The sequence below is a fragment of the Triticum urartu genome, chromosome 2, assembly GCF_003073215.2.
Source record: "Triticum urartu cultivar G1812 chromosome 2, Tu2.1, whole genome shotgun sequence".
Lineage (NCBI taxonomy): Eukaryota > Viridiplantae > Streptophyta > Magnoliopsida > Poales > Poaceae > Triticum > Triticum urartu.
The window spans coordinates 611976363-611991719 of record NC_053023.1 but is presented as its reverse complement, the minus strand read 5'-3'; positions in this window follow the sequence as shown (position 1 = coordinate 611991719).

Below are 15357 nucleotides of genomic sequence, written 5' to 3'. Positions count from 1 at the left end.
TTAGAGCATTGTCCCAGTGAGGAAAGGATAATGGAGACTATGATTCCCCCACAAGTCGGGATGAGACTCCGGACAAAAAAAAGATTCCATAAAAAAGAGAAAAGGCCCAACTAAAAAATTAAAATAAAAAAATTGAGAGAAAAAGAGAAAAGGGGCTATGCTACTATCCTTTTACCACACTTGTGCTTCAAAGTAGCACCATGATCTTCATGATGGAGAGTCTCCTATGTTGTCACTTTCATATACTAGTGGGAATCTATCATTATAGAACTTGGCCTGTATATTACAATGATGTGCTTCCTCTAAATGCCCTAGGTCTTCGTGAGCAAGCGAGTTGGATGCACACCCACTAGTTTCTTTTGTTGAGCTTTCATACATTTATAGCTCTAGTGCATCCGTTGCATGGAAATCCCTACTCACTCACATTGATATCTATTGATGGGCATTTCCATAGCCCGTTGATATGCCTAGTTGATGTGAGACTATCATCTCCTTTTTGTCTTCTCCACAACCACCATTCTATTCCAACTATAGTGCTATGTCCATGGCTCACGCTCATGTATTGCGTGAAGATTGAAAAGGTTTGAGAACATCAAAAGTATGAAACAATTGCTTGGCTTGTCATCGGGGTTGTGCATGATTTAAATATTTTGTGTGGTGAAGATGGAGCATAGCCAGACTATATAATTTTGTAGGGATAGCTTTCTTTGGCCATGTTGTTTTGAAAAGATATAATTGCTTTGTTAGTATGCTTGAAGTATTATTATTTTTATGTCAATATTAAACTTTTGCCTTGAATCTTATGGATCTGAATATTCTTTCCACATTAAAGAGAACTACATGGATAAATATGTTAGGTAGCATTCCACATGAAAAAATATGTTTTTATCATTTACCTACTCGAGGACGAGCAGGAATTAAGCTTGGGGATGCCGATACGTCTCCAACGTATCTATAATTTTTTTATTGTTCCTTGCTATTATATTATCAACCTTGGATGTTTTATATGAATTTATATGTTGTTTTATATGATTTTTGGGACTAACCTATTAACCTAGAGCCCAGTGCCAGTTTCTGTTTTTCCTTGTTTTAGAGTATCGCAGAAAAGGAAAATCAAACGCAGTCCAATTGACCTGAAACTTCACGGAACTTATTTTTGGACCAGAAGAAGCCCACCGAGTATCGGAGTTGGACCAGGAGAGTCCCGGGCTGCCCACGAGGGTGGGGGCGCACCCCCTACCTCGTGGACAGCCCGGAGGTCCACCGACGTGCTTCTTCCTCTCCCATATATACCCATATACCCTAAAAACTTCGGGGAGCAGAATAGATTGGGAGTTCCACTGCCAGAAGCCTTCGTAGCCAGCGAAAACCAATCTAGACCCGTCCCGGCACCCTGCAGGAGGGGGAAATCCCTCTCAAGTGGCCATCTTCATCATCCCGGTGCTCTCTATGACGAGGAGGGAGTACTTCTACCTCGGGGCTGAGGGTATGTACCAGTAGCTATGTGTTTGATCTCTCTCTCTCGTGTTCTTGAGGTGATACGATCTTGATGTATCGCGAGCTTTGCTATTATAGTTGGATCTTATGATGTTTCTCCCCATCTACTCTCTTGTAATGGATTGAGTTTTCCTTTGAAGTTATCTTATCGGATTGAGTCTTTAAGGATTTGAGAACACTTAATGTATGTCTTGCGTGGGATACCCGTGGTGACAATGGGGTATTCTATTGATCCACTTGATGTATGTTTTGGTGATCAACATGCGGTTTCGGTGACCTTGGGAATCTATGCATAGGGGTTGGCACACGTTTTCGTCTTGATTCTCCGGTAGAAACTTTGGGGCACTCTTTGAAGTACTTTTGTGTTGGTTGAATAGATGAATCTGAGATTGTGTGATGCATATCGTATAATCATACCCACGGATACTTGAGGTGACATTGGAGTATCTAGGTGACATGAGGGTTTTGGTTGATTTGTGTCTTAAGGTGTTATTCTAGTACGAACTCTAGGATAGATTGAATGGAAAGAATAGCTTCATGTTATTTTACTACGGAGTCTTGAATAGATCGATCAGAAAGAATAACTTTGAGGTGGTTTCGTACCCTACCATAATCTCTTCGTTTGTTCTCCGCTACTAGTGACTTTAGAGTGACTCTTTGTTGCATGTTGAGGGATTGTTATGTGATCCAATTATGTTATTATTGCTGAGAGAATTTGCACTGGTGAAAGTATAAACCCTAGGCCTTGTTTCCTAGCATTGCAATACCGTTTGTGATCACTTTTATCATTAGTTACCTTGCTGTTTTTATATTTTCAGATTACAAAAAAACATTATCTACCATCCATATACCACTTATATCACCATCTCTTCGCCGAACTAGTGCACCTATACAATTTACCATTGTATTGGGTGTGTTGGGGACACAAGAGACTCTTTGTTATTTGGTTGCAAGGTTGCTTGAGAGAGACCATCTTCATCCTATGCCTCCTACGGATTGATAAACCTTAGGTCATCCACTTGAGGGAAATTTGCTACTGTCCTACAAACCTCTGCACTTGGAGGCCCAACAACGTCTACAAGAAGAAGGTTGTGTAGTAGACATCAACGATGCGTGTCGGAAATGGTTCCAAAGTCGATGTGATCGTCGTCGGCACGCTACCTCTACATCTACCTTCGGGAGTAGTTTTAGACCTAAATAATTGTTATTTGGTGCCAGCGTTGAGCATGAACATTATATCTGGATCTTGTTTGATGCGACACGGTTATTCATTTAAATCAAAGAATAATGGTTGTTCTATTTATATGAGTAATATCTTTTACGGTCATGCGCCCTTGATGAGTGGTCTATTTTTACTAAATCTTGATAGTAGTGATACACATGTTCATAGTATTAAATCCAAAAGATGAAGAGTTGATAATGATAGTTCAACTTATTTGTGGCACTGCCGTTTATGTCATATTGGTGTAAAGCGCATGAAGAAACTCCATTCTGATGGACTTCTGGAATCACTTCATTATGAATCACTTGGTACTTGTGAACCATGCCTCATGGGCAAGATGACTAAAACTCCGTTCTCCGTAACAATGGAGCGAGCAAAAGAGTTATTGGAAATCATACATACTGATGTATGTGGTCCAATGAAAATTGAAGCTCACGGCGGATATCGTTATTTTTTCACCTTCACAGATGATTTAAGCAGATATGGGTATATCTACTTAATGAATCATCTGAAACATTTGAAAAGTTCAAAGAATTTTATGTGAAGTGGAAAATCATCATAAAAAGAAAATCAAGTTTCTGCGATCTGATCGTGGAGGTGAATATTTGAGTTATGAGTTTGGACTTCATTTGAAACAATGCGGAATAGGTTCGCAACTCACGCCACCCGGAACACCACAGCGTAATGGTGTGTCCAAACGTCGTAATCGTACTTTACTAGATATGGTGTGATCTATGATGTCTCTTACTGATTTACCGCTACGGTTTTGGGGTTATGCTTTAGAGACGGTTGCATTCACGCTAAATAGGGCACCATCTAAATCCGTTGACACGACACCTTATGAACTGTGGTTTGGCAAGAAACTGAAGCTGTCGTTTCTTAAAGTTTGGGGCTGCAATGCTTATGTGAAAAAGCTTCAACCTGATAAGTTCGAACCCAAATCGGAGAAATGTGTCTTCATAGGATACCCAAAGGAGACTGTTGGGTACACCTTCTATCACATATCCGAAGGCAAGATATTCATTGCTAAGAATTGATCCTTTCTAGAGAAGGAGTTTCTCTCGAAAGAAGTGAGTGGGAGGAAAGTAGAACTTGATGAGGTAATTGCACCTGCTCCCTTATTGGAAAGTAGTTCATCACTGAAATCAGTTCCAGTGATTCCTACACTAGTAAGTGAGGAAGCTTATGATGATGATCATGAAACTTCTGATCAAGTTACTACCGAACCTCGTAGAACAATCAGAGTAAGATCCGCACTAGAGTGGTATGGTAATCCTGTTCTGGAGGTCATGTTACTTGACCATGATGAACCAGCGAACTATGAGGAAGCGATGATGAGCCCAGATTCCGCAAAATGGCCTGAGGCCATGAAATATGAGATGGGATCCATGTATGAGCACAATGTGTGGAATTTGGTTGAATTGCCCGTTGATCGGCAGGCCGTAGAGAATAAATGGATCTTCAAGAAGAAGACTGACGCTGACGGTAATGTAACTGTCTACAAAGCTCGACTTGTTACAAAAGTTTTTCAACAAGTTCAAGGAGTTGACTACAATGAGACGTTCTCACCCGTAGTGATGCTTAAGTCTGTCCGAATCATGTTAGCAATTGCCGCATTTTATGATTATGAAATTTGGCAAATGGATGTCAAAACTGCATTCCTTAATGGATATCTTAAAGAAGAGTTGTATATGATGCAACCAAAAGGTTTTGTCAATCCAAAAGGTGCTAACAAAGTGTGCAAGCTCCAGCGATCCATTTATGGACTGGTGCAAGCCTCTCGGAGTTGAAATATATGCTTTGATAGTGTGATCAAAGCATATGGTTTTATACAGACTTTTGGAGAAGCCTGTATTTACAAGAAAGTGAGTGGGAGCTCTGTAGCATTTCTGATATTATATGTGGATGACATATTGTTGATCGGAAATGATACTAAATTTCTGAATAGCATAAGAGGATACTTGAATAAGAATTTTTCAATGAAAGACGTCGGTGAAGCTGCTTATATATTGGGCATCGAGATCTATAGAGATAGATCAAGACGCTTAATTGGACTTTCACAAAGCACATACCTTGATAAAGTTTTGAAGAAGTTCAAAATGGATTAGGCAAAGAAAGGGTTATTGCCTGTGTTACAAGTTGTGAAGTTGAGTCAGACTCAATGCCCTACCACTGCAGAAGATAGAGAGAAAATGAAAGGTGTTCCCAATGCTTCAGCCATAGGCTCTATCATGTATGCAATGCTATGTACCAGACCTGATGTGTGCCTTGCTATCAGTCTAGCAGGGACGTACCAAAGTAATCCATGAGTGGATCACTGGACAGCAGTCAACAACATCCTGAAATACCTGAAAAGGACTAAGGATATGTTTCTCGTATATGGAGGTGACAAAGAGCTCGTCGTAAATGGTTACGTCGATGCAAGCTTGGACACTGATCCGGATGACTGTAAGTCACAAACCGAATACGTGTTTTTATTAAATGGTGGAGCTATCAGTTAGAGCAGTTCCAAGCAGAGCATCGTGGCGTGATCTACGTGTGAAGCGGAATACATAGCTGCTTCGGAAGCAGCAAATGAAGGAGTTTGGATGAAGGAGTTCATATCCGATCTAGGTGTCATACCTAGTGCATCGGGTCCAATGAAAATCTTTTGTGACAATACTGGTGCAAACGATCCAGATTTCACAAGAGAACCAAGCACATCAAGAGACGCTTCAATTCCATCCGCGATCAAGTCAAGGAGGAAGACATAGAGATTTGCAAGATACACACGAATCTGAATGTTGCAGACCCATTGACTAAGCCTCTCTCACGAGCAAAACATTATCAGCACCAAGACTCCATGGGTGATAGAATCATTACAATGTAATCTAGATTATTGACTCTAGTGACAGTGAAAGACTGAAGGAAATATGCCCTAGAGGCAATAATAAAGTTGTTATTTATATTTCCTTATATCAACATAAATGTTTATTATTGATGCTAGAATTGTATTAAACGGAAACTTAGTACATGTGTGAATATATAGACAAACAGAGTGTCACTAGTTTGCCTCTACTTGACTAGCTCATTGAATCAATGATGGTTATGTTTCCTAAACATAGACATGAGTTGCCATTTGATTAACGGGATCACATCATTAGAGAATGATGTGATTGACTTGACCCATCCATTAGCTTAGCACGATGATCGTTTAGTTTGTTTCTATAGCTTTCTCCATAACTTATACATGTTCCTATGACTGAGATCATGCAACTCCCGAATACCGGAGGAACACTTTGTGTGCTACCAAACGTCACAACGTAACTGGGTGGTTATTAAGTTGCTCTACTGGTGTCTCTGATGGTGTTTGTTGAGTTGGCATAGATCGAGATTAGGATTTGTCACTCCGATTGTCGGAGAGGTATCTCTGGGCCCTCTCAGTAATGCACATCAATATATAAGCCTTGCAAGCAATGTAGCTAATGAGTTAGTTACGAGTGTAGCATTACGGAACAAGTAAAGAGACTTGCGGGTAACAAGATTGAACTAGGTATTGAGATACCGATGATCGAATCTCGGATAAGTAACATACCGATAACAAAGGAACAACGTATATCGTTATGCGGTTTGACCGATAAAGATCTTCGTAGAATATGTGGGAGCCAATATGAACATCCAGATTCCACTATTGGTTATTGACCGGAGACATGTCTCAGTCATGTCTACATAGTTATCGAACACGTAGGGTCCGCACGCTTAACTTTTGGTGATGATCGGTATTATGAGTTTATGTGTTTTTGATGAACCGAAGGTTGTTCGGAGTCCCGGATGTGATCACGGGCATGACGAGGAGTCTCGAAATGGTCGATACATAAAGATCGATATATTGGATGACTATGCTTGGACAAAGGAATGGTTCCGGGTGAGTTCGGGCATTAATCGGAGTACCGGGGGGTTACTGGAACCCCCAGGGGAGTATATGGGCCCTAATGGGCTTTAGGGGAGAGAGGGAGGGGCTGCCTAGGGCAGACCGCGTGCCCCCCAATGCCTAGTCCGAATTGGACTAGGGGGAGAGGTGGGACCCCCTCCTTCCTTCTCTTCTCTCTTCCCTTTCCTACTCTCCTACTCCTACTATATGGAAGGGGGGAATCCTACTCCCGGTGGGAGTAGGACTCCCCAGGGCACGCCATAGTAGAGGGCTGGCCCTCCCCCTCCTCCACTCCTTTATATACGGGGAGGGGGGCACCCCATAGACACATAAGTTGATCATTGATCTCTTAGCCGTGTGTGGTGCCCCCCTCCACCATAATCCACCTCGGTCATATCGTAGCGGTGCTTAGGTGAAGCCATGTTCCGGTAGCATCATCATCACTGTCATTGATACGTATCCAACGTATATATAATTTTTGATTGCTCCATGTTATTATATATTCTGTTTTGGATGTTTAATGGGCTTATTTATACACTTTTATTTTATTTTTGGGACTAACCTATTAACCGGAGGCCCAGCCCAAATTAGTGTTTTTTGCCTATTTCAGTGTTCCACAGAAAAAGAATATCAAACGGAGTCCAAACGGAATGAAAACTTCGGAAGCGTGATTTTTTGAACAAACGTGATCTAGAGGACTTGGAGTGGACGTCAAGCAACCAACAAGGAAGCCATGAGGCAGGGGGCATGCCTACCCCCTGGGCACGCCCTCCACCCTCGTGGGCCCCTCGTGGCTCCACTGACCTACTTCTTCCTCCTATATATACCTACGTACCCTGAAAACATCGAGGAGCACCACGAAAACCTAATTCCACTGCCGCAACTTTCTGTACCCATGAGATCCCATCCTGGGGCCTTTTCCGGCGCTCCGCCGGATGAGGCATTGATCACGTAGGGCATCTACATCAACACCATAGCCTCTCCGATGATGTGTGAGTAGTTTACCTCAGACCTTCAGGTCCATAGTTATTAGCTAGATGGCTTCTTCTCTCTCTTTGGACCTCAATACAAAGTTCTACTCAATTCTCTTGTAGATCTATTCTATGTAATCTTATTTTGCGGTGTGTTTGTCGAGATCCGATGAATTGTGGGTTTATGATCAAGATTATCTATGAACAATACTTGAATCTTCTCTGAATTCTTTTATGTATGATTGGTTATCTTTGCAAGTCTCTTCGAATTATCAGTTTGGTTTGGCCTACTAGATTGATCTTTCTTGCAATGGGAGAAGTGCTTAGCTTTGGGTTCAATATTGCGGTGCTCGATCCCAGTGACAGTAGGGGAAACAACACGTATTGTATTGTTGCCATCGAGGATAAAAAGATGGGGTTTATATCATATTGCATGATTTTATCCCTCTACATCATGTCATCTTGCTTAAAGTGTTACTCCGTTCTTATGAACTTAATACTCTAGATGCATGCTAGACAGCGGTCGATTTGTGGAGTAATAGTAGTAGATGCCGGCAGGAGTCGGTCTACTTGTCACGGACGTGATGCCTATATACATGATCATACCTTGATATTCTCAGAACTATGATCGATTCTATCAATTGCTCGACAGTAATTTGTTCACCCACCGTAATACTTATGCTATCTTGAGAGAAGCCACTAGTGAAACCTATGGCCCCCGGGTCTATTTTCCAACATACAAGTTTCCAATCTATTTTATTTTGTAATCTTTACTTTCAATTTATATCATAAAAATACCAAAAATATTTATCTTATTATTATTATCTCAATCAGATCTCACTCTTGCAAGTCGCCATGAAGGGATTGACAACCCCTTTATCGCGTTGGTTGCGAGGTTCTTATTTGTTTGTGTAGGTACGAGGTGACTCGTGTGTGGTCTCCTACTGGATTGACACCTTGATTCTCAAAAACTAAGGGAAATACATACACTGCTTTGCTGCATCACCCTTTCCTCTTCAAGGGAAAACCAACACATGCTCAAGAGGTAGCAGTCATCACGCCATTGTGCTGATAAAGCTCTCCCTCGACACTCTGCTGGATCGTGAGTTCATGGACGTCACCGAGCTGAATGTGTGCAGATCGCGGAGGTGCCATACTTTCGATACTAGGATCGGTCGATCATCAAGGCGTACGACTACATCAACCGTGTTGTCATAACGCTTCTGCTTACTGTCTATGAGGGTACGTAGACAACTCTCTCCCCTCTTGTTGCTATGCATCACCATGATCTTGGATGTGCGTAGGATTTTTTTTGAAATTACTATGTTCCCCAACAATTTTATGAACACGCCACCGTTTCCCGCCACTTCCTCACCGGTTTCCCGCCACCCAGCGATATTGCGCATAAACCTAGACGACGCACGACGCACGGAGGCAACAAGTGCAACCTGTAGCACACCCACCTTTTCCAAGCATGCCAACCCACCAAAGCACCGCCTCTGCCATCAATCTCACCGACGAGGAAAATGAGCAGGCGCCATCACCCGTCGAGGCCGAGGCGTGCCCAGGCAATGCGATAGACGACGCTGTGATGCGCGTCATCGCCTGGGTTGAGCAGACCCCTGACGCATGGCGCTTCAGCGCCGCGGATCAAGATAGGCATGTCAGCGCCAACAGGCTGCAGCTCGACGCACAACATGATTGATGGTGCGCCACAGAGCAATCTAGATGCATCCACGCTGATAGGCTGTGGCTCGCCGCACGGCGAGACCGTGGAGCGCCGCAGAGCGAGAGGCACGGCGCACCGCACAGCAAGAGCGGATCCATCGGTGCTTGCCTGCTGTCGACACGGCATCGCAGCTGGGTACATGTCCCTTCAGTACCCCCATTCCTCGCTAGGAGCGGGCAGAGGCCTTCTGCATCGTACATGCACCAGAGGTCGGCCATGCCGTACTTCCACCGGACACCCGCCGCGCTGTTTGCATGGGTCGCGACATTCGCCTTGTCCGCGGCCCGCTCTATGCCAACGCGCTGGTCGGTTGGCTCGACCGCCTCCTTGGCCCAGGTGTCCACCTGGGCGCAGTAGAGTAACATGGCTGTCGCATCCTCGAGCTGGTGATCTCCGATGAAATAGCCAACTTGGATCTCGAGATCGCGCTCCAAAGGTACCGTGAGCGTGTCGACCGCTTGGACGAACGCCTGCACGAGTTCAGGAGGAGCCAAGAGCTACCATTGGCAAGGGCTGCGGGTCATGGTTGATGTCTACTAGACAACCTTCTTCTTGTAGACGTTGTTGGGCCTCCAAGTGCAGAGGTTTGTAGGACAGTAGCAAATTTCCCTCAAGTGGATGACCTAAGGTTTATCAATCTGTGGGAGGCGTAGGATGAAGATGGTCTCTCTCAAAGAACCCTGCAACCAAATAACAAAGAGTCTCTTGTGTCCCCAATGTCGGGTTTCGGGTTCCGGCAGACCCTTGAGGTTCAAACACTGGGGTGCGCGCGCAGATCTCTCCCCTACCGATCTACGTCCGATCCTCTCGTGCGAACTAAGATGAAAATGATGATCAACACAAGGGACATGATGTTTATACTGGTTCGGGCCACCGTTGTGGTGTAATACCCTACTCCAGTGTGTGGTGTGGTGGATTGCCTCCTGGGTGATGACAGACAGTACAAGGGAAGAACAGCCTCGCGAGAGGTGTTCTTGAGTTGGTGCGATGAACTGCTAGGGTGAGTTCAGTCGCCTCTCTCTCTCTCTCTATTTTCTATGGTTCTACCAGATTTCCAGCCGTCTCTTCCTTCTGTGGTGGCTAGCTCTATTTATAGAGGCCCTGGGCCTCTCCCCAAATAATGAGCGGGAAGGGCACCAACAATTGGCCATTTTGAAGGGGAACATCTCGTACAAGTTATCCTAACCAAAGGTGGTCTTCGGCTGCCAAAAGCACTGGCGATGACGCCGTCTTGGGCTCCACGGTGACCTCCGTCCTGCCGTCCGGCTGGTCTTGGTATGGTTGCACTGGAATGGTAATCTTTGCCTGAAGCCTTGGCCTGTGCTTGCCCCCTTTGCACCAAAGGGGAAACAAGGACACTGCGCAGGCCGGCGCCCGCCTGGTCTCGATCGTCATGGCTTGCTTCACGGGTTCCTCGCGAGGTACCCCTGCCTTGATCTCTCCGCCTCCTCGTGAGCCTGCCTTACGAGGCTGTCTCTGAGGAAGCTTCATGTTGTCCGCCCCGCGAGGCTGCCTTACGAGGCTGTCTCTGAGAGGGCGCGCGGCCCCAAGCTTCGGAAGGACTGCATTCACCTCGCGAGCAAACTGCTTGAAGATGCGCTGTGAGGCTGGGGCCTGGGCACCGCCCAAGATGCAAGCAATTGCACGCGGCTCTTGGAAGCCCCCAGTCCCATCGCCTTGGTATTGGTCTTCGTTCCTCCTTGGCAGAGGCGGCAGAGGAGGGAGGCCTGCGTTGCCATGGGGACGGTCCTCACGAGGCTGGTCCCTCTAGCCTCCCTCACGAGGCTGGTCCTTCCAGTGGTCCTCGCGAGGGCGGTCACACCATCCCTAGCGAAGGCCACGGTCTTCCTATCGTCCACCGCCTCTTCCTCCTCCTCAGCCATAGCCCCTGTCGTTGCGCTCTGGGTGTCGGCCGATTCACCCATCTCGCACGGCTCTGAGCTCTTGACATTCGTTGGTGTTGTGGGTGTGGAGGTCGTGGTACACGCAGTACCGTCCGCCCTTGGATGACTCAGGATGATCCCTCCCTCGCTTGGTGTCCGGTTCTGCTGCTAGCACGACAGCCCCCTTGCGCTTCACGTCCTTGGCCTTGAGCTTCTTTTCTTCTGGGTCGGCTGCCGGGAGCTCGAGGAGGGAGAGGCGCCCTTCCTCAGCCCTGGCGTACTTGGTCGCGAAGTTGAACAGCTCCAGGGATGTGCACAGGTCTTCATGGATTGCTAGCTCTTCCTCCATCTTGACATCGCGCACGCCGTCGGAGAAGGCTAGGATGATGGTTTCTTCAATCACCTTGGGGATCTTGAGGCGAGCGTAGTTGAAGCACTGAATGTATTTCTGCAGGGTTTCTCCTGGCTGTTGCTTGATGCGGCACAGGTCGCTCACGGCCGAGGGCCGGTCGTGAGTGCCCTGGAAGTTGGCGATGAAGCGGGTGCCCATCTCGCTCCAGGAGGAGATCGTGTCGGGAGCCAGGTTCAGGAGCCAGGTGCGGGCGCCGTCCTTGAGCGCCATGGGGAACCAATTTGCGATGACATTCTCGTCTCCGTTGGCGGCTACGATGCCCAGCTCATAGAGCTGTAGGAACTCCGCAGGGTCCGCTGTGCCATCGTAGCCGGGAGGGAGGTCAGGCTTGAACTTGCCTGGCCATGTGACGCCGTGCAGCTCGGGGGTGAAGGCGAGGCAGCCCGCCGTGGCCACCGGCGCCCGTTGCTGGTGCTGGACTTGTTCTTGCGGGTCACCACACGCCTCCACTGGGAGCAGCGCGAGGTTTTGTCGTGGAGGCGCTGGGGCGCGATCTTGGCGCGCCGGCGCTGGGAGCGCGCGAGCACCTTCCTGGGGACGTGGGATCAATTGGCAGCTCCCTTCTTGCTGTGCAGGCACCGTACGTGGAGGGTCTCGCCCTAGGGCTGCACGCCTTGGAGCCAAGGCACCTTCTTGGGGAGGAGGCGGGGGATGCGCCTCCTGATCCTCGCCCCCTGCACCGGATGGAAGGCGAGGCAGCTAGAGGGACCGCAAGGGGAGCCCCCTGCGGCACTGACGAGCTCGGTGATGCGGGCGAGACAGTCCTCGTAGAGGTCGTCGATGGGGCGATAGTGCAGGAGCTCCCGCGCCAAGAGCAGTGAGGCATGCGCATCCATGGGTGCGCAACAGGTCTGGGACGACGAGCCAGCTGGAGTCAGCAACGTGGTGGCGGTACGGCCATCCCGCTGCACCGAGGGGTGCTGGGACGAGGCCTGCTGCTCGTTCCCCGCTGGGCCGGTGGCGGCGTTGGCAGCGGGCGACGGGGAACGGCGAGGGGGCCACCGACGGGCGACGTCTGGGCGACACGAGCAGCGTGAGCAACCCGGCGCTCGGTGCGAGACCAACGAGCGTCAGCCATGGACACGACGGAAGATCACACACGAACAGCGGAAGGAAGATTCCGGCGCACCCCTACCTGGCGCGCCAAATGTCAGGTTTCGGGTTCTGGCAGACCCTTGAGGTTCGAACACTGAGGTGCGCGCGGAGATCTCTCCCCTACGGATCTACGTCCGATCCTCTCGGGCAAACTAAGATGAAAATGATGAACAACACAAGGGACACGATGTTTATACTGGTTCGCAGCCGTCTCTTCCTTCTGTGGTGGCTAGCTCTATTTATAGAGGCCCTGGGCCTCTCCCCAAATAATGAGCGGGAAGGGCACCAACAATTGGCCATTTTGAAGGGGAACATCTCGTACAAGTTATCCTAACCAAAGGTGGTCTTCGGCTGCCAAAAGCACTGGCGATGACGCCGTCTTGGGCTCCACGGTGACCTCCGTCCTGCCGTCCGGCTGGTCTTGGTATGGTTGCACTGGAATGGTAATCTTTGCCTGAAGCCTTGGCCTGTGCTTGCCCCCTTTGCACCAAAGGGGAAACAAGGACACTGCGCAGGCCGGCGCCCGCCTGGTCTCGATCGTCATGGCTTGCTTCACGGGTTCCTCGCGAGGTACCCCTGCCTTGATCTCTCCGCCTCCTCGTGAGCCTGCCTTACGAGGCTGTCTCTGAGGAAGCTTCATGTTGTCCGCCCCGCGAGGCTTGGCCCCTCGCGAGGGTCTTGAGCTTGAGCTGATGAAGATGGGCCGTGCTGGGCCCCCGCATGAGCCACGCCACAGGCCGCAGGCAGGCAAGTCTGGGGACCCCCATTCCCAGAACGCCGACACCCAAGACACCCAATACAATGGTAAATTGTATAGGTGCACTAGTTCGGCGAAGAGATGGTCATACAAGTGTAATATGGATGGTAGATATAGGTTTTTGTAATCTGAAATTATAAAAGCAGCAAGTTAACTAATGGTAAAAGTGAGGGTAAACTGTATTGCAATGCTAGGAAACAAGTCCTAAGGTTCATACTTTCACTAGTGCGGGTTCTCTCAACAATAATAACATAATTGGATCATATAAATATCCCTCAACATTCAACAAAGAGTCACTCCAAAGTCACTAATAGCGGAGAACAAACGAAGAGATTATGGTAGGGTACAAAACCACCTCAAAGTTATCCTTTCTGATCGATCTATTCAAGAGTCCATAGTAAAATAACACAAAGCTATTCTTTCTGTTCGATCTTGAAGAGGTAATTGCACCTGATCCCTTATTGGAAATTAGTTCATCACTAAAATCAGTTCCAGTGATTCCTGCACTAGTAAGTGAGGAAGCTTATGATGATGATCATGGAACTTCTAATCAAGTTACTACCGAACCTCGCAGGTCAATCAGAGTAAGATCCGCACTAGATTGGTATGGTAATCCTATTCTGGAGGTCATGTTACTTGACCATGATGAACCTATGAACTATGAGGAAGCGATGATGAGCCCAGATTCCGCAAAATGCCTTGAGGCCATGAAATCTGAGATGGGATCCATGTATGAGAACAAAGTGTGGAATTTGGTTGAATTGCCCATTGACCGGCAGGCCTTACAGAATAAATGGATCTTCAAGAAGTAGACTGACGCTGACGGTAATGTTACTGTCTACAAAGCTCGACTTGTTGCAAAAGGTTTTCGACAAGTTCAAGGAGTTGACTACGATGAGACCTGCTCACCCGTAGTGATGCTTAAGTCCATCCGAATCATGTTCGCAATTGCCACATTTTATGATTATGAAATTTGGCAAATGGATGTCAAAACTGCATTCCTTAATGGATATCTTAAAGAAGAGTTTTATATGATGCAACCAAAAGGTTTTGTCAATCCAAAAGGTGCTAACAAAGTGTGCAAGCTCTAGTGATCCATTTATGGACTGGTGCAAGCCTCTCGGAGTTGGAATATATGCTTTGATAGTGTGATCAAAGCATATGGTTTTATACAGACTTTTGGAGAAGCTTGTATTTACAAGAAAGTGAGTGGGAGCTCTGTAGCATTTCTGATATTATATGTGGATGACATATTGTTGATCGGAAATGATACTGAATGTCGGGGGACTGATCCACGAACACCTATGGGACCGGCAGGCCGGGTCCCTTTCGGTTCAGCGGGGGCGGAGGTCACAAAAAGAGCAGATCGATGCGAAACACGCGAGCGGTTTACCCAGGTTCGGGCCGCATGGATGCGTAAAACCCTACTCTTGCTTTGTGGTTTGTATTGAGTTCTTGCTCGGGAGCGTGGAGTGCTACAGTACACACCAGCAGCTAACGAGACCGAGCATGAATGTTCTCTGAACTGGCTCCCCCCCCCCCTACGTTGTGCATGGGCCTCCTTTTATATGCTCAAGGGGTCACCGACAGGTGGCAACGGAGACAAAGGGTAAAAATGGAAAGGTGCTGCGGTAGGTACAGCTATCTGCTACAGTGTATCATACCTAACCCTGACGGCAGGGGACAAGGGCATTAAATGCCCGTCTGTGTCGCCTAAACAGTGTAAAAGGGACCGTCAGGGACGTCACCGCTCGCCACGATGGCAATCTTGTCAGCGCCGCTTGCCACCGTGCACCGCTGGCTGCACAGCCTCCCGCCACACACGCCTGGAAGGGTCCCAGAGCGACACGTAGGTGGATGTGCTGGAGCGCAGGCACGGAG